This window comes from Scleropages formosus, chromosome 1, assembly GCF_900964775.1.
Source record: "Scleropages formosus chromosome 1, fSclFor1.1, whole genome shotgun sequence".
Lineage (NCBI taxonomy): Eukaryota > Metazoa > Chordata > Actinopteri > Osteoglossiformes > Osteoglossidae > Scleropages > Scleropages formosus.
This window is the reverse complement of record NC_041806.1, coordinates 42,872,055-42,899,130: the sequence shown is the minus strand read 5'-3', so window position 1 is coordinate 42,899,130 and position 27,076 is coordinate 42,872,055. Positions and strand designations below refer to the sequence as shown.

At 40.8% G+C, this 27,076-nt stretch overlaps 1 protein-coding gene and 1 pseudogene across 1 annotated transcript in view; one reads left to right on the top strand and one right to left on the bottom strand.

Moving 5' to 3' along the window:
• LOC108929368 (heparan sulfate glucosamine 3-O-sulfotransferase 5) overlaps positions 1–6,958 on the bottom strand; it is a 54,698-nt gene extending 47,740 nt beyond the window's left edge. Inside the window, exon 1 of the mRNA XM_018743832.2 lies at positions 6,788–6,958. The gene's annotated coding sequence lies outside the window, so the exon portion shown is untranslated. The remainder of the gene's footprint in view (positions 1–6,787) is intronic.
• A 378-nt stretch (positions 6,959–7,336) lies between these two features.
• LOC114912388 (uncharacterized) lies at positions 7,337–7,452 on the top strand (annotated as a pseudogene).
• Positions 7,453–27,076: the final 19,624 nt, after the last annotated feature.

Genomic DNA, 27,076 nt, shown 5'->3' with positions numbered 1-27,076 from the left:
TGAGTCCCGCTTGGGGTGCCTTGCGATGGACTCGCATCCCATCCTGGGTGTGTCCCCTACGCCCTGAGTTGCCGGGTTAGGCTCCGGTTCCCCGCGACCCTGTATGGGACAAGCGGTTCAGAAAGTGTGTGTTTGTGTATATGTATATATATATTTAAATACGCAGTTTATTGACATCCATCACATGGGCAAAGCTAAAAAATTAGAAATGCAACATGGAAGTTGCTAGTTTCAGGAGTTACTCAATTTCCTCTTGTTCCTTGTTTATTTTTGCTTTTTTTCCTCATGGACTTCGGGGTTTTTGTATCTTTCCTTTGTCAACACCCCTTCCTGGGATATACAACCTTAAATTTTCATAGTTTTAATTTTCTCAGTCACTGACTATGTGATGAGGTTAATTTATACTTCACCTAATGATCTACCAACTCCAAAGTACTGAACTTCTCCATAATATTTGCTGTCTCTCAAAGAGTGTATTATATCTGGTTGCTCCCACCACGTTTACTTGCCAGCACTGGGTGGTTTTATAGGGCCCTGGAACCCAAGCATTAGCACAGCAGACGGACGGGTGACTGACACACATTTTAGAGCTTATGTCCATGAAGAATGTTGACCTTTCTCCACCAATCCACTGTGGACTTTCAGTGGGACTGAACACATGGCACCAGCACATTCTGCCATACACGTCGTATAAATATCCCCCTGCCAGGCAGCCCAGCCTTGCGTTTTATCAGTAGTGCAAGCCGCGGGCACGGGACGGAAGCCTGAAATGCTGCGGCCACAAGGGAAACAGAAAGCCCATCTTTAGGAGGAGGAGGACGGGCGGGAGGCCAGTAGAATCCATGAAAGATGTAGGGCCAGAAATATTATTTATGCATCCTAGATTCGATTACATGAGAAACAGAGCGTTGAAAGTAAATACCATTCCATGCTATGGCACGCCATTGTTTTTTTGTTTCTTATTCAAAACATGGTAAAATATTATCCTTTCGGGGTTTTCTGCACAGAACCTATTCATTCTTTTAAAATTGAAATTTCTATGCAAATTTTACAAGCCTTGTTCCTGATAAAAATGTGTCGCAAGCATTGATTATTGAAGGTACATTCACATACATTGTGTAGAGAACATATTCTTCCATTTTCAGGTTTTTTGGCACATGAACAAAGGTCCTTGCCCATGAACCCAAGATCATCTGAACATATTCGCCCACACACTTTTTCACCTTATACTTTACTGAGTTAACCCCCTGAAACCCCAATGATGCATGTGGACCATCTCACAAAATTCAGATCAAATATGCATTTTTACTTTTTTCTATATTTTTTTGTGAAAAAAAACATGTGAATTAACTTCTGGACAATTACTCAGAGTGTAATAAATTTTCATCAAAAGCAACTTCAAAAAAGTGTAAATAAAAGAGAGTGCTGCTCTAGGCTGTTGCTGAAGGCCATGACTAACATAATTAATTCTTCTTAATAAAAGGGAGACAATTACCCAGCACTTTGATATTGAAGGTAAGAGATCACTGATCCAAAAAAAAAAATCCACTGTAGAGCTAAAAAAGATAAACATGCAATGGTATTTTTTCATTCTTTCAGACTTTTCTTCATATAAGACTTTCGGAAGCTTAAAAAACAATTCATGTACATTAATTTCAATGTTGAACTGAATTAATTACAATTGCAACAAAGCAAATCTGTCACAACCATAATTTAATTATGTTAAAATATACCAGTACTATATACTTGTTCAATTATGCAATATTCTGGAAATGGGACATCATGTAATGACATTATTAATCATGGAAGTAGCAGGGAAAATTCTCATTCTATTAATCATTTATTTTGTTAGCAGTTTAGAGCATATTAAGGGTTAATCTGGTAAGAAGTTTTTTATCCATTGCATTTATTTTCACAAGCCATTTATCCAGTACAGGTTCACAGCGATCTGGAGGCAATTCCAAAAAACATAGAACACAAGGCAGGGTACATCATGAACAGAATTCCAGTCCATCTCAGAGCACTCACTCACCCCAAAAGCAATTTAGAGTCACCAGTTCATCTAAACCACACGTCTTTGGATAGTGGGAGGAAAATCTAAGCACGTGGAGGCAGTCCACAGAAACGCAAACATGAACCTACATTCCCGAAGCTGTAAGGTGCCACACTGTTTAATTTTCAAATGAAAATAACCATTTGATATTACATTTCATTTTAGAAAATTTTATTGTTTATTTTCGTGTTTCTCATGTTTATCTCACACATTTTGGCAATTAATAACCTCCATCACTTTTCATGGTGTAATGAATTTTTAGCAGATGTGCAGTAATACTGCATCATTTGTTTGTTTGTTCATTCATTCGTTCTTCATAAGAACCTGTTCAGTGATAGAGAAGTGGTCCTGAGTGCCAGGCAAGGCAGAATACATCCTGGATAGGATATTGGTCCATCACAGGGTACCCACAAACACACTCATTCACTCATTGCTACCAATTTAGAGTCACAAATTCACCCGAAAGACGTGCTTTTGGATTGTGGGAAGAAACCAGAGCATCCCGAGGAAACTCACAGAAACATGGGGAGAACACGTAAACTCCATGCAGAATGAACATGGGTTGGAACCTATGTCCAATTATACAACCTAGGCACTGTGTGCAGCGCCATGCCACCCTTTCACTAATTTTTTGATACAAATTAAAAACAACTCAGCTGAAACAATGTCAAAGTATAAAACAACGTATACTTCTCAGGGTATTTTAATAATTCATGTACCTATAGAAATGATTGCTTCAAATATCATCTGCTGACTGACGGTTAAATGGCCTCAAAGTGTAATTATAAAAGTAAATGGACATAACAGTCCATCCATTGTCAAGAACCGCTTCTCCTGAGCGGGATTGCAGCAAGCCGAAGCCTGACCTGGCAACACAGGGTGCAAGGCCAAAGGGGAGGGGACACATGCAAGACAGGATGCCAGGCTGTTGCAAGGCACCTCAAGGAGGACTTGAACCCCAGACCTGCCACACAGCAGGCACCAGCTGATCCCACCGTGCCATCACATCCCCCCATTGAAGGACATCAAAGTAAATGGACATAAATCACAATACATGACTTAAAAATATTGAGCAGTTTTTGATGGTAAATCTGAATATACAGAAGGATTATATCACTATACAGAAATATAGAGAAACTTTGGTATTTGAATCTGGTAAGAAAATAGTCATTGAAATGTAATCGTGTAATCCTGTTATGCATGCTCCATAATTCCACAGTGACCTCTGGGGGTGGGAGGAATACATCACAATTCATGAACTGAACTGCCACCTATGAGCTAGGGTGTATTTCAACTGATAAACAACATGGCTGCTGTGCTGAAGTAGGTAATAATAATGCCAAATGTAAACTGTGGAAAAGCAGAAAAAGAAGAAAACATAAAAAAAGAAGACGAATGATGCTCTTCATAACTATATTTTAACTGACTTCACTAATTGTTGATTTCACATATTTTACTCCAACCATTTTACTCATGCACTACATTTTACTCCAACCATTTTACTCATGCACTACAGACATCCATCATGTTTGCATCCCCAAGGGGATTTTATGAAGTACATGGACCTATACACAACAGATCTTTCCAAAAAAGTAACACAACCAGGCAAACAAATAAGTTTCCCTTCAAAAACCTCCAAAGGCAGCACAAGAATGTGGTAGTACTGAATTGCTTCCAGATGGTGATCAGATAAAAAAAATAGAAAGAAATTAGAATTAAATTTTTTCATAAACCTGAAATCCACCCCCCTTGAAAGCAGTTTAGGAGATCCAAGGGAAAAGAAAGGGACACTGGTGTCAGGAAGGTCAGGGATTTGATTTGTTCTCCACAACACGTCTTGGTGATGACAAACTGGTGGCATTTTTCTTTCTCCTCAGACGGTTTTAAGTGCCTGGCAGCTCGTCAACAGTGTGGTCCTTCCTGCCAAACTACGCGGGGTACTCTGCTCTCACCTTCTCCCTGAAGGTCGACATTGGACCGTCTTTCTTCCAAACAGAGTGCATTTTCCTAAAACAAGTTCCAGTCTTACCCTGCATTGTCATCAAGATTAACAAGGTTCTGCAGCTTCCACTACTGTTTTGGCTCCATTACATTTATTAGCTTGAATTAGCCATCAACATAGCTGTAATTTCTAGTACTTCCCTAAATTGTGATATATGTATGGGGATGGGGAGGAGGTTTGCGCTTTAGTAATTATTGACAAAAGCATAGAGTTCAGTTTTGACCAATGTTCTGAGTGGCCAGTGAAACCCAGTGGCACATAGAAGATACACGCACATTTGAACTGCCACAGAAAACTGTGAGAGCAGAAACCATCACTGAGGGAGGAGATAACACATCTATAGGATTGCCTGATCAATGAACTACATGGGCTTTTGCAACATACAGGTTTATGCCAGTTTAGAAATTTCCCATATGTACAACTGAGGCACACGCAATACATGACCAGCTATGAAAAAATAAAATAATAATAAAAAAAAATGCCAGCCTGGTCCTTGCTGCAAATAGTATGCAAATCAACGAATGTACATCGTCACATCATACTTAAGGACCATCTCACACACATACTTCCACATACAGTATAAATACACATACTATCAAGTCTGAGCAGGTTTTATTCTTTAAATTGGTAATTCTTTGCTTTGGATTAATGTCAAGTATATTCTGTGTGAACACTAGCAAGCAAATCATTCCTTCTCTAAGCAAAATACATTCTGGAAGCTTCAGTTGAGAGGCGCTCATAAAAAATACACTGTCATGCACTCAGTAGATCCCAACCATTAAGAGAAACCTCAGGGGGACCTGAGTGAGGGATTCAGGCTTTACAAGGAAACAGAGCGATGATTAAGCTCAAAAACGGCTCCCCTTGTCCTTCTTATGAAGAATCTTATGCTAAACCCTTCCCTACAAAACTCCTGCATGTGAGAAAGATTTTTTTCTTTCCTTGCAAACTGACACAAACAGAATACCAAATCATGTGACGCTCAGCTTAAAACATCAAAGGTGTTGTGCCAGATTCCACTCATGCCTTCTTTGTGAGGATGCTGTGGAGAATAATGCTGTGGGGACTGATGTGTAGAAGATGCTATTGAGAATAATGCTGTGAAAACTGATGCACTGAAGACTGATGTAGAGAACGATGCTGCAGGCGCTGATGTGGAGAACATTGCTGTTTGGAAAGATGCTATGGAGACGATGTGGGGAATGATGCTGTTTGGAAAGATGCTCTGGAGACTAATGTGGAAAATGATGCTGTTTGGAAAGATGCAGTGGAGACAGATATGGAGAATGATGCTGTTTAGGAAGATGCTGTGGAGACAGATATGGAGAACGATGCTGTTTGGAAAGATGCTGTGGAGACTGATGTGGAGAATAATGCTGTTTGGAAAGATGCTGTGGAGACGTATGTGGAGAATGATGCTGTTTGGAAAGATGCTGTGGAGACGTATGTGGAGAATGATGCTGTTTGGAAAGATGCTGTGGAGAATGATGCTGTTTGGAAAGATGCTGTGGAGACGTATGTGGAGAATGATGCTGTTTGGAAAGATGCTGTGGAGAATGATGCTGTTTGGAAAGATGCGGAGAATGATGCTGTGGAGAATGATGTTGTTTGGAAAGATGCTGTGGAGAATAATGCTGTGTACAATCACAAAACAGTTTCATAATTGCTCCAACAGCTCCGACTTCAATCACTCCTCAACTAAAGTCTTGTGCAATTCCAGTCTCCAAACACAATAATTATATGTTTTGCTTTTATACAACATATTTTTTAAATTTAGGTTTTATTCTGAAACAGGGCTATTTAGCAAGCTGGCGTTACATTGAATATTTTAAGAAAATGAACAACAATATCGGTACTGCCAATACGGATGTGATTTATGTACATAATAATAAATAATAATTGTCTCTATTTTTCTAAAAATTTTATTTTCCCAGTTCGGGTTTCGACATCAGGAATGAGACTTTAAGGGAGTTTCTGTCTCTAAGAGCTAGTATTTGTTTGCAGGAAAAAAAAATGTTCTGTACTGTAGTGTCCCTCCTGACTCCTAAATTAAAATCTGGATCGAAACAATGTGGAATCGCTGAACACTCGACTCGATCACTCCACATGATCATGACTGAAATGTTTTCTTCCACTTGAAAATGCATGTTACTACATTTTTAGAAGTCACCCGCGGGATAAAATCACCAGTGAGTGACCGAAAGCCCGGTGACCTTATCTGCTATGAAGTTGGTCTCTCAGTTGTGTTAAAAATCAAAAAGAAGCCGCGGACACAAACTGGAGACATGATTTATTACACCCTTCCGTCATCCCGTATGGATTAGTGTAGGCATTTTTTGGAAAACAGAATAACAATAAATCCAAATTCCCGGAAAACAGACTTTACATCTGGCTTTTATTCTGTGAAAAAAAATTAAGTAATCGCTTAAAAACATCACACAGAGAGCCAGTTGGTGACTGGTCATCTCTCGCGCGCGAGCCGCGATATCCGGTCTCATCACACGAGTCGACCGCGCCGCGCTGAGAAGAGCAAGAGAAGACGTGAAAATTCAATAACGAAATTGCTTTCATACCTGTGTAAACGAGTTCTGGCCGGTGTGTGGGGATGCGCTCTAACACTCATATCCCCCAAAGAAGTTTAAACGCCCCGCTGGACTGAAAGTTGACGTTTCCCCCGACTCCGCGGGGCGCCGGCGGCTTGTGTACGTACGGATTCACCTACTCTGACGTACCTGTTCGGCATCGCAGCGGGACACAGCTGTCCTCTGTCCTCTGTCCTGCCTCCTCCGAACTCTGTTTCAGGGCGAAATGCGTAATAAGATGCGAGATGCAGCGCGGGTCCGAACCGTTCCCTCCATAGCGAACCGCGAGCTGTCACCAGGTGCTTTTCTCCGTGAGCGCGCGCTCGCTCCCGCCCCTTTTTACCCTCCCCTCTCTCTCTCTCTCTCTCTCTCTCTCCCTCTCTCTCTCTCTCTCTCTCTCTCTGTCTCGTTACCTAACTTTTGTATCAGACTCATACCCCCTTTCCCTACCTCTCTACCTTTCATTTTCTCTTTTTCCCAGTTTCTCTCTCTGTCCATTTTTCTCTCTCTATCTCTCTCTCCCTTACTCTCCCATGCACGCATCAAAAACAGTTTTCCAGCAAACCACGTACGGTTTCCGCAAACCCTCCCTGAACTGAAGCTTGGCGTGCTTACTTAAGTTAAGCCCTGTAAATATTATAACGACCCGCGTTACTGTCTTGGGCGGGAAACTTGTTAAATGTAAGTAGTTGCCCTGTGGGTTGCAGCCATACCACCCTGAATACGCCCGATCTTGTTCGCTCTAGGAAGCTAAGCAGGGTCGGGCCGGGTTAGTGCTTGGATGGGAGACCGCCTTGGAATACCAGGTGCATTGTGGGGAAAAATGTGACATGTGGGTCTGCAACCACTGGGGGCACTTCTGGGAGAAATGAGAGGGTAACCAGTTGGCAAGGCTCTTAGAGGATAGCCTGGGAGCTTTGAGAAGTCTGGCTGAAAGTAGAGGTCTTGGTTGAAAATGGGGTCCTTGCATGAAGAGCATTATTTTTTTGGTGTTCAAAGAAATCATTCAGGATGAACATTGCTTTTGTGTTCTTCTTTGTCCCATCCATACCCATGGTGCTGCATGCTACAATATTCTCAAGAAGAAATTGCTTGAAATCATCTGGCAGCCAGCTCACAGCGGCCTATGAACATGTAGGAACAGCTCTCCTTGGCATTTTCTCCATTTTACAGGGTCAATAGGACACACTAAACTGCGACAGAACACTAGGTGTTTCATCCTACAGTTCGCCTTACAAAGTGTGTGCTCTGTACTTGTGACCACTTCCCTGGTTTGGAGATGCTAGGGGTCTATGTTATCAGTGTCACCTGTAGAGTGAGTATCCCCCTGGCAGCAACTGACATATAGAATCTTCATGATGAGCACCACAGAGCAGAGGGTAGCACTGGTGCCCCACGGTGAAGGATATGTGTCAGGTGAATTAGTCACACTTACTTACATTTTACATTTACATTTATTCATTTAGCAGACACTTTTCTCCAAAGTGACATACAGCTCAGCAAAAAATACAATATTTGCATTACACTAAGGGAAAGAGACCTAGCTGCAGACGTGTGATTCTTAAGTAAACCTAGTTTGTTACTTTCCACTTGATGCACCGATGTTCATTGCTTGAGTAGGTACATAAAATGCAGGATAGATGAATCCTGAAAACCTTCCTACATTTTTTTTTTTTTTTTAATAAGGTACACAAACATTCACATACAATGCAGGAGTAGCGGCTGTGTAAAGGCTTATCTGGGGATGATCATACAGTTACAGTGCATGAACATTTATACCATACATGAGCTGGAGAGATCTTGGGCAAAGTGAGTTGAAGTGGAAAATACTTGCCCACAGAGTGCATATGTGTGAGGGAATGAGTGTGCTTGATTGCCCTGCAATGGACTGGCATCCTGCCCATGGTGTACCTTGCCTTATGCCCTATGTTTCAAATTCAAGTTTCCAGGGCCTAGATATTTAGATAGGACTACAAGTGTCTCTCTGGGGTTGTTCCATGACTGCTGGAGGACTGTAGAGTGCTAGGCCCTCTTCTGCATGCCAATCAATATGTGCAACTGGTAGTGGCCAACAGAACACTTTGACTGTGGAAATAAGGTTCTCCCGCAGGATGGCAGGGCTCACACTCTATGACAGAGTCCAAGCTCAGCACTTAGAGAGGCCCTTGGAGAGGAGTCAGTACTGCTCCATACTGAGGGGGATCCAAATGGGATACCTCCAGGATATCTCTGAGCAGGCCTAGGAGCACTTGCACCTCCATCACAAGGAGTTCAAGACTGTTGTTGCAGAAGAGGGAGCACTGTGTGCCCCGCTGGCCCCGTTGTTGTTTTAACCCTCGCCACGATAAGTCATGTGAAAATGGATGGATAGATACAGGATATCTGGGCTCAGTAAGAGTTGTTAAAATATTTTTGGTTCAAGGAGAGGCCATGTCATGTCCACAGGCTGTCCATTTTGTCTTTCTTTGTTTGAGCGTACTGACTCTGAATGGACTGGGCAGTTGTCCATCATCATTGTCCCAAGAAAGATGACTGTGATTCGCTGAAGAACCAGAAAGGCAGGACTTCCTCCATGTTAAAAGACACTTCCTTGAGGCCTTTACAAAACTTTCTCTTGAATAACTGTTGTTATATATTGTAGTTACTTTCAATGTTTCGCATCTTAGTTTTGCTTGCTTGCTTGCTTGCTTGCTTGCTTGCTTGCTTGCTTGCTTGCTTGCTTGCAAATAGTGTAGCCAGTAAGGTGTTAGAAGCCTTTATTTTGGGTTTATTTTGTTTCTGGGCTTTGAGGTAGTAAGTGATTAATTCAAGGATTAAGTTAGGCTTTTTCTTTTCTGAGTACATAGGTTTTCTGTTAACTTTTGTAATATTCTCTTGTATGTTCTCTTTTAGGGGTGCGGTGGCGCAGTGGGTTGGACCACGGTCCTCCTCTCCAGTGGGTCTGGGGTTCGAGTCCCGCTTGGGGTGCCTTGCGACGGACTGGTGTCCCGTCCTGGGTGTGTCCCCTCCCCCTCCGGCCTTACGCCCTGTGTTACCGGGTAGGCTCCGGTTCCCCGTGACCCCGTATGGGACAAGCGGTTCAGAAAGTGTGTGTGTGTGTGTGTGTGTGTGTGTGTTTGTTTGTTTGTTTGTTCTCTTTTAGTGCTCTTTGTCTTTCACAAGAACATTGACACACTTACATTCATTCATTTACTAGATGCTTTTCTCCAAAACAACTTACTTCTCAGAAAACAATACAAAAACTGTGTTACATCGACAGACGGCAGTTTGGATACAGACACATGGTTCTTGAGTGCAGTCAGCACACTTCTGTTTACTGCACACTTTTTATTGTTCTATCCATTCATAACAAATAACTTGACCCAAACTACACCCCACAACACCCCCAGATGGCCTTGGGTTTATAACAAACCAGCCACAGGCAGTACAGGGTGGAGTTTTCATGCAGTGAACACTGCAAAACAATAATAAAGAAAAAAACAAGAAACTTTCATCAGTAAACGGATCCACACTCTTCCAGGCAGAGCACCACAGTGAAACAAATTCCTCTGGTAGTCCGTTGAAATATTCCAGCCACACCAAACCCTCATCACTTAATCAGGTGTGGGTGGTAATCCTCGAGGTGGATGTAACCCTGCTCCTGTAAGCCACACCAATTTGAGTGATTCTACTTTTGAAATATCAAAATATGATGAGACAGTCAACAAAACAGAAGAGCTATTAATTGACAAAAAATTTTCTCACCGTTTCAGCAGGCAGACGTGAACATGTGGAAAATATGCAGAAAATATATATTTTCCATGAAAAGAACAGGCACATAACTCAGTGATTCAAAGTCGAAACCCAAAACACAAATGCCACCTGCCCTATACAGAGAGCCGAATTGTGTGTGTTGGTGCAGAGCATATTGCTGAAACTGAACTGGACATTCCAGTAAAATGTGAATGGTGCTTGATAAGAATAGCCTAATGAAAGGCTTAATTTATCTGAAAATTACATAAAGGCAATTACCTGATAATCTATTAGAACATAATGTACTGGGAATGTCTTTGCTATGAGGGCCTACCCTGAAAATTAAATATTAATGCCCAGACGGGAAAAAAAAATTAACTGTTGAAACTTGTGGTCAGCTGCCTGCCAGTCAGAATAGAGAAGCAATAAAAATCAGAGCGCACTAATTGTTCTCTGGAAAGAATTCATTGTTCCAAGGGATCGTAGAGAGCTTAGTTTTACAGTAAGAACTTGGGTCACAAAGGGTACTAAAGCACCTTGTGTGCCTTCAATAGCCCTTGGAGTAACCAGATGGTCCTGAGTTAGAACTTTCAATTATTCAGTCGTTCTGAGAACAGACTGAGCCTATCAAGCGTGAGAAAACTTGGCTGGCTTTTTTTGGAGCTAGAGAGCATTGTGTAATGTAATTTTTTTTTTTTGAGCTTAGTTTCTTTTATTTAAAATTTCGTCTGTCTTATTATTCTGTTTATCTTTCTGCTTGTTTTTTGTAAGCATAAATCATTTAAAAAGGAATATAAGAGAGCAGAGGGTGCATGGTGCTTCAGGTTTGGTTGGGTCCCGTTCTCTGGCGGGTCTAGGGTTGAGTCCTGCTTGGGGTGCCTTGCGACGGACTGGCGCCCTGTCTGGGGTGTGCCCCCCCAACCTTATGCCCTGTGTTGCCGGGTTAGGCTCTGGTTTGCCGCAACCTTGCTTGGGACAAGCAGTTTCAAAGACAGTGTGTGTGTGTGTGTGTATAAGAGAATAATTTATAGAAACCTGTAAGGTCTTTATTGTTGAAGTTTACATAAAAGTGTTGAACCTTTGTGGAATCTGCAGAATTTTCACAAACAAGATATTTTCAGAACATTTTAATGCTATATTATTTAACTTGTTAAGGTTTATTGTGCCACTGATAATCAAATTTGATATAACTGTCACAAAATGCTGTCTTTATTCAACAGCTATGATGCACTACGATTTCTCCATTTTCTAATGCAGCAGAGAATGTAAGGGGATGTCCACTGCAATCATGAAACCACTGAAAGGCTGATATGTATTAAACAACATAAAACAAAACTTGAACATCAGCTCACTAAAAGTAATCACCATCATGCACAGCTTAAGACATTTAATAGGACAAATTATCATATTGGCCATTAGTGATATTAGACAGAAAGTTCTGTTGACAGGAGTGTATGGAAACTACGTATTTGTATATTAAAAAGATCACTTATGACATTTTAAATTAACTAATGTATGCTGTACAGATTGGCACTGTGACTACAAACTGTTGAAAAATGGGTTATAACACACAGTAAAAATTTTACTGTAAGCAAGTTGTTCTTTGAGAAAGGGGCCTTTTTTTTTATCAAAATACGTTTAATTTAGTTTATTTTACCATTTTGACTTACACAATACAGGGAAACTAGGATAGAAAGGAAAAGGTTTTGATTTGTTATGTTTTATATTGTCTTATCTATTGTGGCTTATCTTTTGCACTGCAATCATTTCCACAGCTGGATATGTATTAAGGCAAATTAAATGAAGTACCTTCTCCAAGGAAACAGCAGTCATGCATTGGGGATCCGAATCAATGTAATAAAGTGTTGTTTTACTAGTATGTATAATCATCTCCAGTGCAGGCTTGATACAAACTTCTTTGTGTTGTGTCAGCAAGTACCAGGGATTTAGATGGAACAGTACAATATTTATTTACCTTTTTAACAAAAATATGTATCTGTGCTTTTTTCTTTTCAACTTTCAGCTCTTTACAGTAGTGTTGTTAAGGATGGGAAACCAGTTCTTGCAGGTTTAATTCCATGAGGCCCCCCCACTGCTGTATCCTTCAGCAAGGTGCTTTGTAATTCAGTAGTAAGGGAACGACACAAAGTATGTAATCCATTTCTGTAAAAGGGCTACAATCCACTATGGATCGTCGCCTGCATCCTTACTGTAATCATTCTGACAGTGATGGGTAATCCAATTGATGTTGCTTACATGGAATTGCTTTCCATTCCACAACGTTTAAATTCATGGAATATCCAGACCTGGAATTAAAAGGGCTGGTCCTCTTATAAGCATCGCAATTATAAGCCTTGAAACGACGGGGTAATCAGACCACATACTACAAAGCTTAGCACTCAAATGAGTTGTCATAAAACTTTCCAGATTTGAAGGTGACCACATCCTAAAACCACTTTAAAAAGTTTTTATCATAATAACATTAGGACATTGCTTTTTGCAGATGAAGCAAACAACAGGGCATCACCTAAAGAAGATGGCACAGAACATTCTCTTTATCTTAAGGGTATTTAGATTATGAAAACAAATAATACTGATAATATAGAATATTGAAAAGTTATTTACCCTGCAAGAACTTAGTGGCTGTTTGACACTCACCTTGAATAATACTGGTCTGAGACAGGTACACGCATTTTTGTAATCAGTGTGTATCTGTCTTGTACATCAAATATGGTACAGGACTGGTAACCAAAAGGCAGCATGTTCAAGTTCCAAAAAATCCTCTGCAATGTTGTCAGCTGCAATATGTCCTCTTGTAGAATGTTTGTATTTCATTATGATTTTGTGAGTAGGTCTACAGCCTGAGATGTTTTTACATTCCCACTCACCTGCAGAACCATCTACTTTTAAAGAATCAGTGTTTTGGAAATACATTTAGGAAGAAGGTACAAATCTGATTTTTTACTGATATTTAAGGATATGTCATGTGGATTATTATTTTTAAAAAGCATTTTTCTATTCATTTCTTAATGTATGTGTTTATAAAGTCATGCTGCATTCTATACGGTTAAGTAAATGCAACAAATAATTATGACAAAGTTACAGCTGTCTGCAGACCAAGCCACAATTACTGAGATTTCACTTGAATTGTGCCTGCTTATTTTTGCTTCATTTTGTTGCGTAATCCTTTTTTTTAAATAAACATCTATTTATGCTATAATTAAAGAAATTGTTTCCAAACCTTTCAAAAATAAAACACCTCTAAGCAAAGATCAGCAGATTACAGCTCAAATCATATTTAGTCATTAAATGACATTAATTTGGTTTAAGCAGCTCATTTTGCCTTATTCTGTCCCAAAACAATGAACCCTCAGGCAACATGATTCATTGTATGGGACATGACCTGGTCTTTCTTGGCATTTGCAGCAGTTTTATTTTCTTGGCAAAGATCAGTGTTTATTACTCATAATCCCCATTATTGTATTCTATGTTCATTATGCTGCTATTGATTTGTGGTTCCTAATTTATCCAAAGTAGCTGAAAAACAGGAACCTCTTCTCGCTGGTGTACATTCAAAACTGACGTGCAGGAGTAGTATCTAAAGTAGAGGACCAAATCCTTGACTTCTGTGGATTCTCCCTTTCTAGGCCAATCTTGGGAAAGGCAGACTAGAGATGGAGCCTGAAACTCTCCGTGAGACCCGAGCTGGTTTCTGTCCATGCACACCTGTCCTCACAGAAACAGCTGGATGGACACTCAGTCCAGCGGGCAATGTACCCCTATGCTGTTCCACTCCCTTGAGGAATCAACGACAGATGTAAGTCTTTGCTTAACAGAGGTTATGATTTTGATTCAAATGAACCCAACAAGTTTTTCCACTGGAAGGAAGGGAAAAAAAAGCAGTATTTTGCATTTACAAGAGCTCGGCCTGCTCACAATGTACTTACATTTGTGTGTGACCGATGCCCCCGAACAATCCCAATTACTGTGTGTTCACTGCGGGGAAACTGCTGATCACAATCAGCTAATGGCCTAACTGCGGCTCCGCTCGTGCCCTGGGCTAAGGCTAATTCTGCACTTGGAAAGGGCCAGTGTCATACTTTATTAAATGGAGTTAGCACATTAGCAAGAAGGCTAAAGACCTAGTTAGTATTTTCGTGGACGTCGGACCCCTAGCCAGCAGTATGCAACTTGACAGTATTTTAGCAGATTGAGTTTCCGCAAAGTAAATCGATTATTGAGTAAGTACTAATACCTTAAATTGAGTGACTTTAGCTAGCACAATACCTTTAAATTAAGATTACGTAATCTAGAAAGATTTACAATTGGGTTTCGTGGTGTAACGGTAAATCTATAAGAAGTTTCTCTTTAATCCACAGTAGACTCTTAAAGATTTAATTTGACAAATCCCATCTACATGCCATATCTCCAGTCTGACAATTACTGTGGTTTGTAATAACCTGCTAGGACTAATATCGTTTCATAAATTTAAATGGTTGCACAAAAGTTTTTGTTCACCTTCAGTACATTAGGAAGCAATCAACATCCAATTGCTTTTTAATGCTTCCTGTTAGGAACTGTAGGAAGCCTGACACACTCCAATATTACACACCTGTCTTCATCGGTCCTCTGTTAATTTTCAGTGTCATCGAAAGGGGGTACAAATAATAAAGATAATGTTAGCTGAGTAATGATTTCCCATTTTCTCTCAACTTGTACCCTGTTATAAGTTAGATCAGTATGGCAGTGGAAATTAATTTTCTTTTCACCTAGAAAGAACATTACCGTGATTAATTTTGTCGTGGTGCAGAGCAAACTGGAGGATTCCAGCTATCTGAGGGGTGAAATCAATTTGTTCCGAATCGAGAGAAGCTGAAAAGCACTGGCATAAACAAGTATGAAATTACCCTTTCTGTCTTCTCCGCTAATGGAAAAAGAACAGCAATCGGAGATGTCCTTTGTGTTGATAGTAACCCTCCTTTTCACCCTGTGCTTACAGACAAAAAAAAAATAAAGAAAAATAATAATAATAATGATAGACAGAATTCTGTTGGTCCATTCAGTGGTACCTTCATCTGGCTCAAAACTAGTTGTGTTGTGAGCCACTCTGGAAGTTCTAATAATGAGAGAAAATGTGTTGTGCTTACTGTCATTAAATTGCCACCGCCGCTTTCACCAAGATTGATGTTCAGCTGTAAGAACTGCACACACCGCATTTTACACAGTTCTTCCGTAATGCACGCCCGCATTAACTTCACAAATATATTTTATAATGTCATAACAGGGATGTTGAAATTTGCTGTCTATAACCAAAACAGAAGTGTCTGGGCTACTGTTAAAAAAAAAAAAAAAAAAAAAAAAAGAAAAAAACTTGTTTTTCTTGATTTATTTAATGATTTTACTCAGCCTACTTTATTGTTGATAATCCTTGATTAATTTAGGCACTTTTATTTATGTTTTGCAAAGAAGGCTATGGTTTTTGAGCGCATCCAGCCTTGTTGACAAAGAACATCTTGCTTCTTTGGACGTGTGGAAGTCACTGAGAGCACTTGTTTAATTTCATTGAATGTGTTTGATTATTGCTGTGACAGGAAGGCTAGTTGGGGAACCTGCTCTCTTGCTCCACCTGCTGTCCACTGCTGGCATCGCTCCCTCTGCTCGAAGCGCAAAAAAAGACTTATTAAGGCTTTTGTCCCTTCTGCAAACCCGAGAAAACCAGGGACAACCATTACAAACCCAGAAAAGCTACTCCTTTTGCAATCTAGAATTTATTTTGCCTGCAGTCTTTTGGATGAAATCTTTTAAAAACTTGATGATACAGGTACATGCAGTGGGATGAAGAAATGTGGTGATGATGATTCATGAAGGTGAAATCCTGGTAATGTCTGGCCTTGTTCCTCACACTGCATGGAATTGGGGTTTTGGGGGGGTTCAGAAGGCTTTGGGGTCCCTGGAGGGGGCTCTTGTCATAGCCCGGTCCAGACATCCGGTGTCTCCAGGATGTGAAAAGGAATAAAGACAAATGCCTTTGTTCTTCTGTGAAACCAGAGGACAGCATGATTGAAGACAGATGAAGGCTGGTCTGGGAGCTCCCAGCATCATTGTCATTGTTCCACACGTAGGGAATGGGAACATAGATGAGCAAGAGGATGTGGAGGAGGCCCCCCATCCCTGGCCTGCAGAGCCACACAGACACATGGCCACACCCAGGCCAACATCTCCAAGGGTGGCCCCTTGACTGATGGAACCATAAGGGGATGTTCCAGTCTCCAGCAGTGATGGATGACAGTCCCTACCCACAGAGGGTGGTGGATCAATACTGTGAGAGCAGAGCAGTATGGGAAGGGGACATTACTGATGTGCAACAGGGTCAAGGTGGCTGAGCCCTGAACCAACTCAAAGGAAGACTGCTTGAGAGGGTATTCAACCATCTCCTGGTTCCTCAGCACAGCGTAAAAGCCAGTAGGTGGTTGAATAACTTGAGATGAAACCCATGTTCCTGGAATCCAAAGGTATGTTATTATCATCTTATCCCTGTTACAGCGCTAAGGAATATGATAATTAAAAGCAAGGCACACACGGCGCCTTGCAATTTTACAGCTAGTTATTTACTAAAGCAATTTGAGGTAAGTACCTCACTCAAGAGCACTTGAGCAAAGCGTAACAATTCCTTTCCTGATGTCTGAACACACAGCGTCGAACATTCAGCTCTGCCACCCTTTCTTTTTTTAAATTTCTTTCAAAGAACCATTGATGTGCAAACCATGTCCATACCATTTCACCCTTGCTCTTTAAAAAAGGTCTTTTTATTCCTTTCTGTCACACTCATTTCTGTTTTATTACTTCAGTTGCTCCACATACCTCAAATTCATTTGTTAATAAACCCAGTTTATGGTGCACTGTGCAGAGAGAGGTTTGCTTTTGTATGAGTGATGATGCCTTGCTGCTGGTGATAATGCTGCTTTCTGCTTAAAGCAGCTCAAAGGAAAGTGCCGGAAGAAGAGCCCACACAGACTGCTTAACGGTGCTTAAGAATGCCGTAACTAGTGACAAAAAAAAAAAACATATTCTCTTTATTTTACTGCATTTCCACTGCAGCAGTAAGGGTGGGAATGAGAGGACACCTAAAATTTGGGGGATCTCTCATTCCCTTTTCATTCCACTCCATCCATCGTCAACAACTGCTTGAACCGAGCAGGTTTGCGGCAAGCTGGAGCCTTGCCTGACAACACAGGATGCAGGGCTGAAGGGGGATGGGACACACCCAGGACAGGCCACCAGTCCGTTGCAAGGCACCCCAAGCAGGGCTCGAACCCCAGACCCGCCACTGAACCCGTTGCACCACCACGTCCCCCTTATTCCTCTCCTATACATTTAATTAAATGGCATTTAGTACCCCTCCACTCAAAAAAAACAATTGCATGTCTTCATGACTTCTGTGGTCAATTCTGTTGACTTCATTAAGATCACTTTGTTGAAATTGCTTAATGAATTAGCATAATATCAATTTAAATACCAGAGCAATGAGCATTTCATGTCCACAGGGGTTGGGTCATTTCCGAGAAATCGGCAAGTCAAAGTTCACTCAACGAAATGACAAATCAGCACTGCAGGGGGTATAAGTACATCTCCCCTCTTTCACGCTTGTAGAGTTAATGATTTCAGAAATCATTTAGGCAATGTGTGCGTTTCGACAAATTACCCTAATAGGCTCACACCTTGCAGAATCCAGTTGGTGGAGCAATTTAGATAATGAGCACACACTTGTGACAATTAGAGTGTCTTAGCTTAGTACACAGTTGGTCGTGTGGTTGTTTTGACACGGCGTCTTCGTTGTGCCCTCTTTTGAGGACCTTATGCCAGCGTGGCACTGCGCTAATTGGCTGAAAGCTGCACACATGTACGTTCACATCAGTACTGTTATAGCATGGGCTCTGCATATAAATGAACAATTGGTGATGCGATTTAGTGCAAGTGATTTATGGCACTGTTTAATTTTATGGTAAAGTAATCCCTACAAACGAGCTGGAAAGACTTCCTAGACATGGCTCTCATTGAAACCGAGACATTTAAGTAAATTTATGTAATGTCTTAGCACTCCAGGAATGTCTCACCAAAGTGTGTACTCTACATAACTTTAATATCTGTGAAGGATTTATTGAAGGACAGAAATTTGAATTAATAACAGAAAATCTGTAACATGGATGAGGTATGGATTTAATAACTAATGTATTCAGTTTTTAATACACACAAAAAGTTTGAATATGACATGAAACGGAAACCTTTTCAGGAGAATTGCAGTACAGAAGGTACTAAAGCTTTTTCAGCACAGTGCTCAATAATGCCTCCCTCCTGAGACCCAACAAAAAGAAAATTTAGCAAGTATTTGTAGGATTTCAGTTCAGTTGTCCAAAGTGTACCAGCAAACATGTGATACCTTTTAAAACATGGAATACATTTCATGAGATGCTTTAGGATAGAGTATTACAGTAGGTACAGTTTTGAAGAAACACTTTAAAACATACGTCCTCTAGAGTGGACGGAAACGAAGGGTCAAAGGCAGATGCAGAGAAAGGTACTATTAGCTGCAATGCAAAATCATGCATAAAACCAAAAATCCGACATAAATATTAAATAAAGCAAGAAGTGCTGTGCTCGCTTGCTTGACCTCTAGTTTTAAAACTTTAGTTTAAAAATGCTGTCCTTCAGAACATGTTCAGTTCTGTTTGCTCATAACTGGTAGGTCTTAGGGGGTGCAGTGGTCTTGGCCAGGTCCTGCTCTCTGGGGGATCTGGGGTTTGAGTCTTGCTTGGGGTGCCTTCCGACAGACTGGCGTCCCGTCCTGGGTGTGTCCCCTTACTCCCTGTGTTGCCGGGTTAGGCTCCAGTTCTCTGCGACCCCGCTTGGGACAAGTGGCTTCAATCTGTGTGTGTGTGTGTGTGTGTGGGTGTGGGTGGTAGTTCTTATCGGTGTCCTTAATATAGCACCTGGAGCAAGGTCCTAATTACATTATGAAAATATTTCAGGTGGTAGGTATGTAACAGGACACCCTGAGCAGTTTCTCTTTAAGCTGCATAGCTGAAGGGTTTTTTTATTACTAGAATTGTCAGTTTAATCTTGCTAAATGTTATTGATGGGAATTTAAAGGCAGAAATTAATTACAGGCTTGAGCTGTTCCAGCGTCATTCGCCGTCATGTTGGGTGCATCGCATTACACCCACCCACCGCTACCCTGTCACTTGTCCCTCTGGAGTTATTGGTTCCTAACAATATTAGAAAGAAATACGGTTAAGGAAGTTGGCAGCGATGCAACTGACCGTGACAATCAGGATCTATTTATTTTTACCATGGACTTGCGTATAAAACAGCCACACCGTGACGAACCTCTTAGCATCAACAAGAGGCCCGTATTGTCCGTCTCGACCAGCCTTTGCTGTCCCAATATGTGTGTGTTTACCCATTTTGGGGATTAACTGTGAACATGAAGCATAAAATGAAACTGTGTAAATTGGCATGCAATGAAAAGGGAGGATTGATTCTGAAATCAATATGTCTCTGATCTCCGTTTGCCCCATCTCTCCATCCCCACATGCATCGTCACACTGCATTTCAAAGACCTTTCAAAATACCCTCCGGCACACAGTTTGATAAACTCGGCCCTGGTGCCTAATTGTGGAGGAGATGTTGAAGGGGTATGGGAGACATGGGACAGCACGGGCCAGGCATGCGCCAAGTCAGGGACACCAAGGTTAAGGAGACGTGTGGCCGCATCGCAAACTACTGAGAGTATAGTGCAAAAAACACAGGTGACAAGTGACAGTGACAAAGCCTTTGCAGTTTCTCATTCCTGAGCTCACCAGTAGCTGAGAAAATAAACAGCTCCTGCCTCACACCCCAGGCTGTAGCTGATTACACTTTTGAAAAGGTGAATATACATCTCTTCATTATTCAAAAATTCCTGCCATTGCCAAAGTCAGATGTGTGTGAGTGACACAGAGCGAGTGTGTTCCACTGATGTATGGATGAGTGACCCAGTGTAAGTAGTGTATCTAGCAGTGTAAGTCACTGCGGTGAATGAGGTGTGTGGGCTGATAACACTACATAGAGTTCAGTGGAAGTGAAATAAATACACAATGTGCGCAAAGCATTATTGTATTTAATGTGTCTTACTGTAAGTTCTCCCAGTCGTACAATATCATAATTCTGCTACATCAGAATGTCTGCTCAAAGACCCTTTTCAGTGTCATGCTTCTGATTTATGAGAGAAAAGAACCAAGATAAATGTAAAGATTACACATACTCTAAATTGCACATAATATACCGTATATTAGCAATTAATTTTGAACAGTTTTAGGTTTTTCCACAACTTTGTCAGATTTTATTGTCCTTCTGCACCTTTTCTTAGCTTTGAAATGGTTTTGTTTGAAAAATACATTTTGTCTTAGCTTTTATTTCAAATTTAAACAAATTAAATATACATCTTTTTTGGAAGTAGTGACATGAAAGGGATCATATGTGGATGTGTCAATGTTCATTATAGCCTGGCCATTTGGGACTAGAAGGTAATGTACAAATACACAGCTTGCTCTCATTTACAGAGCTTTCACATTTATCTTCAGCACTTAACTGAGGATATTCAAACCATCGTCTGGTCTTTACATCCCTGTAAGACACCAAGCCAGACGTAGTTCACAAAAAAACTGGAGTTTGTTTTTTTTTTTTTGCCCTATCAGTTCAGTAGGGGTGTGCTTGTGAAATATTTACCAGTTCACACAATTTACACTTGAAGCGTATGCCTGCATTACTCATACACATAGCACTGCGGTTCTTGCACTGCAAGAGCCAGATAAGAGAGCCAAAGTAATAAGAGAGTGAAATTAAATGATGGTCACATCAAATAAAACAGATAAATTAACATGTCCATCCTTTCCTACTCAGCTGGCTGGAATCACAGACTGTAAATGTTCAATTAGGCAATAAATCCTCTAATTGATTGAGGCTGTCAATTGACTTGACAAATATACACCACTGAAATCCAGTTAAACGGTAACAAATTAAGCTGAACGCTGTCACAGTGCTATTAATGGCACCCAATGACCTCCCTGCATTGTCATATTTATGAACCGAATGAAGAACAAACACAAAACAGAGTCATGGTCTAAACTGGGAATAAAGGAGTGTGAGGTGTCATCTGGTTTAGTGGTGCATTTTTGAGGGTTAGCAAACCTTTATAAAAGTTCCGCATCGTAGTTGAGCACAATTTTACTTTTAAATGAGTTATTTGCTGTAGAGTTGGAAGACTCCCTTCCTGAATTCAATGTCAAGCATGTCCTCCTAAGGGGGTAGGGGGGTGTGCCACATCTGCTTCCATTTACACCGATCGATCCCTCTCTGATTCCGAGCTGGCTAACCTGTATTGTTCAACTCTTGCATAATTCATGATTTGTTTTGCATGTTCGTTAGAGAAAAGGGGCGGAGAAATGTCAAGTTCTAATTGGCTTGGGTGGGGGAGGGGGAAAGGTCATTGGAGATGGTAATTCACCAAGTGGCATACGGAGCAAATGCCACGCTACGACTCTCAGACATGCGATCGGCCTGTGAAAGGCCTTGAAGTGGTGTGGTGCTCAGTGGAGGCAATTAACTCCTCATGACCTTACAGCTTGTGTTCATGATGGAACCCCCCCACCAAGACCCCATTAACAAGTGATGGGAAATCATTCAGTGTCTCTCTCATCTAGGCTTTGTCAGCACAGAATGGCTCAGATAAGGATATCAGTTATTATACTAATTAGTTTGATTATTTATTACTTAAGGTTACAAATTATTCTTATTTTTTTGCTTAGCTGGTTCTTTTTCCCAAAATGACAAGTGTGTGAAGAGTCTATACCATTTGATGTTTCTCCTAGTCATAGTGAGGAAAGGTACCTTATTATTATTATTATTTTTCTTATTTTTATTTTTTATAGAGCGCTCTTCTCACACAGTGACACAGAGCACTTTAACACAGGGATACAGCAAGAAAAATTGATACAAACAAAGAAGACAGTCAACTAATGGCTACCATAATGAAGAACTTATTATAGAGCTACAAGTATACCTACCGGCCACCGGGGAAAGGAAAAAAACTCCCAACTGAAGGTTGAGGGAGAAAAAACCTCTGGTGGTCCACGGGCCAGTGGTTGCCCACCCCTCCTGGGCATTCTAGAAAGTAACAATTTATAAATCAGTGTTTAACAAGTAATTATAATGTTGGTAAATGGCATCCTGGATCCCCAGCTTGGCATGGAACGTCTCGATTGTCACGGCAGATGGACATCATCCTCTGTCAGCACAGTATTCGTCTGTGACCACTGGCTGGCCTCCTCAGGTCTTATGTAGCGAGGTAGTGCTCAACGAGAAGATAGGACAGAGTCAGTAATTTGTTACTTAAATAAATTTAAAATGCATTTTTGTAAAGGTGATAAAACAAACAGCCAAGGCAGGTTGAATTACATTACGAGGTGGAATGCCTGAGTGAACATGTAAGTCTTTAGTCGGGATTTGAAAACAGAAATAGACGGGTCATTTCTGACAGTAACTGGTAGACTATTCCACAGTTTAGGTGCTCTGTAACTAAAGGCGCGACCTCCTACTGAGGTCTTATTGATCACTGGTACTTTAAGGTAACCTGCATTTAATGAACGGCGATATCATCCTGGGATATAAAAATTAATCATCTCACAAAGATAAGCCGGAGCAATGCCATGTATTGCCTTATAGGTCAAAAGTAGGATTTTATAATCAACTCTATAAGAGACCGGGAGCCAATGCAAGGATTTAAGCACCTTGCCCAAGAGTACTTCAGTAATAGTGGGGCTTTAACCAACTAATTCAGATCTCAAATCCCTGCTCTTAATAGCTACACATAGTTTGGAGGGTAAAGCAGTGCTTCATTCTGGTGCTCTTCTTTAGTACTCCAGAGTATGAATAGCTGGGAGCTTCTTCCTGTATTACTAATATTATTGTGATTATTATTACTTAAAGAAAGCCTGTATTCATATTGATTTCGACATTTCCCATTGATCTAGTTATTTAACTTCTGCAACTTCAATTAAGCACTATGCTCAGAATGACGAGAGATCTCCTACACTTCAGTTGGCGCCATCAGGTGACATTGGTGATCGGGTGACATTGGTGATCAGGTGACATCAGGTGTTGGCGGGATTCTCTGTTCTCAGCTGCTACAAACCCTGCTGCCTACCACCACACTACAACACCTAATATCTTCCTATCATTTACTCTGAAAAAACCTGCTGCCATTAAATGGATACTACATAAGGCAGAAAGCCTCTTTGATATTTTAAAGGATGTATATTAATGAATTAAGGTGATAATCATTGAAATGGCTGTGCGAGTTGGGCAATCGATGGAAGCAAAGTGCTACAGAAGGGACATCAGTATGCAAGCTCACATGTTGGCCGGTAGGGCACAACGTGATGAACTAATGGATTTCCCTTTGTCGCTCAGTGGAAGTAGCGCTGTTCATTTCCAAATGGTAATTCTTTATTAAGAGTAGCAAGTGGCCGGCAGATCGTTTGACTCCAGGCCCATTAAGTATTGTCAAAATGTATCATTACGAGATGCAAAGCGAGTAAACAATTCCCCATTGTGCATGCATCACAACACCAGGAGTTATTAAGTCCAATCAGCAATTAAGGTCCAGCTGTCAAGTTCCATGGTTTGATGTGTTTCTCATACTCTTCCAAAGGCCTACCTGTTAATAAACCTGACCCTTTGGGTACTTCTTCCATCTAATAACCATGGTCTTCTTGCAACAATAGTTGAAAACAAACAGCAGGAGTGGAAAACTTAGCTGATCTCCAAGTGCTTTAATTTAGACAAGCTGAGTGTGAGAAGACACATTAAATGCAAATATATTAATATGCACGTGAAAACCTCCTCCTAAGGCTCAGTGTGCATATGCCATGTGTATGCCTTGTTGATCCATCAAGGAATAAACTAAGCAAAGAGGCCAAAACTCTTCCCTCAGCCCCGAAGGGCAAGATCAGGAGGATCACAAATACTGTACTTACAGGCTATAGCAAATTTAAAAGGAGCGTGGGCCGCACTGGGAACCAGATCGAGCAGCAGCCGCATCAGCCGGAGTTTGAGGGCAATAACCAGGGCACAAAACTAGTGACCAGAGCAGAAGGGCACAAGTCAGGGCACACTGGCACAAACATGCAATGCATTTTTATTGTGAGCCTTATCCATTTGTCCGTAGCAGCGGATGGATTCATCACGTCGTTGTTCTTTTTTGAGACATCCTCTAGTTATTATCTTATTAACCACTTGATGTATGTGGTGCTGATTGTGAGAATTCCTCAGGAAACGCTGAATATGCTTTTGCTTCCTGAATGTCATGCCAAAGGTATGGTTAAAAAATATTGTACCTGTAGCTCTACTCAGACACAGCTGAAGTCGAACAGGTCAGACACTATAAGGCTGACTATGAGCAAGCAGAAGTCATGGTGCCGACAGGTGTCTCCTCCTTTATTTACCTGGGCTGACTTGGCCTTCAAATAGCATTCCTTAAAGATATAAAAACAGAAAGTGAATACTGAAAAGCTGTAGGCTCACAAAGAAACAGGAAATTGTGAACATGAATTGTGAACACGTAAGACACAGGCGCACTACTGTACATATACTACGTAAAAATTATTATTGTGTGAGTACTGCAGATATATTTTTATTGCCTTTTACAAGTCTTATGTGACAGTGTGCTGGGAATTGGACACTAAAAACTTAACAAGGACAGTATGAGGAAAACACACTGGGGTGCAGGTGCCACAGGGACCTCATCCTAAGCGCTCCCACTTGACGGGAAAGTGTGCAGCAATCAAGCAGAGTGCTAATAAATGTTTGAGATATTGGGATGTAATTTGTCGATGCTTCGACTGCTTTTACATAATGGATTTAATGGGAGATCTGACCTGCATTCTAATTGCCATGTAAGTGCGGTGAGTGACATTGTGCACCACTTTGCAGTTGTACTAAATTCCCTGTTCAGGTGAAGAAACATCAGCGCTGAAATAAGGCATAATGTTACACGTTAGAATCAAATTCACTTAATCTGGATAATTAGCTTGACACCCTGTATCTTATTACCCTCAAGCAGAGGTGTGGATGCATCACTGGCTGCGTAAAAGCACAGATGTGGCAAAGAGGAAATTCAACTATTGTTGAAATATTTCACATTGTGCAGCCATGTAGGTAGAGTACACGCAGAACTTTCCTTCCTCTGACGTAAGTGTTTCAGCAAAGCAAAGATTTTGTGATGGTTCAGGTAGGTGTTGCAGAGATGAAGGACAAAGTTGCCCTCAGTTGTTTTTTGCTGTATTAAAATTATCTTTACATAGATTAACTATTACAGGACTCATTGGCAATTTAAGAGAAAAATGGCAAACAACTGGATTAAGTTGACACTTAAAATAAACTGGTTTAACCCATTGAGAGCTCTGCCCAGTCTCCGGTTATAATTTGCCCATATATTATTACTGGTTTAGGCAGCCTGAGCAGTGCTGCTTGTCAGCGACATTGCAGCCGCTGTGACAGGTGAAATCCCATGGACTTTACTGTCAGGAGTACTCCGCACACTCCCTTTGCTGAAATATCCGTCAGTTTCGGGATACTTAAACGAAGCATTTGAAAGCTCTTTTCCTTCTTAAGCTCTTCGTCTTCTTGGGCTGTGTGGCAGCTGAACCTCTGCAACTCTCGGTGTCTCACTGAGGGATGGGCTCTAGGTCAAAGCTTCAGGCCTGGGGAACAAATCTCCCAAGTGTATGAGCTCAGCATCCACAGGCATGGGGATAGCTACTGTGGCGGGCAAAAGTCATGACCTATCAGAAAAATTTTGCTCAATGCCTCACTGTTAATTTGCGACACACGTTATCACTCTGACTGGGAGAAACTTCCCTATCAAACCTCCAGATAAGCCATTTAATGTGAACAGAGTGTAAGTGATGAATTGACAAAGTGGAACCAGTGATTAATTTTCTGCTCAAACATTAAATAAGCCATGTTGCAGTCAATCAAAGAATATGAATTATATTTACATCCATGATAGACATATTGAAAAGCACAGAATCAGTATAAAAAACAAGTTTGTGCTCTATCTATCTATCTATCTATCTAATGTCAACTTACATGTTATTAAGTTAGTGTGTTTCGACAAAAAAAATAGCAATTAAATAATAATATTAAGTGGACTACAGTAATATAGACATTCTACAGTACTACAGTTTTTCTCTCATAGGATACTTTACAGATCATTTTACTAGGTAATACAAAACAAACAAGAGCTATTAAGAACCTGCAGGCTACAAATAGGAAAAAAAAAAAACATCTTAACAAAGCGAGTAACCCTTTGGATAACCTTATGTGTGTTACATTTTTGTATGTTTTGCTTTGCAGAATTCATGTGCCCCGATTTTGTTGCGTTTGCCTTCAGTATGGAAATGAGTACTTTCATCTTCAGATTCTGAAGTTGCGCTTCTTTCATTTAGTAAGAAAAGGAGGGCATCTCTTGATTATTTTTGTCCTTTATCACATTATTTTAAGCATACTTTATTCACATCAGCATGCTCATGCAGTCGGCAGAGGAATGAACAATTTAACAGCATTGACAGGGACCTGAAAGTTCTCGGTGGGTTAATGGAAGGGCCTCTT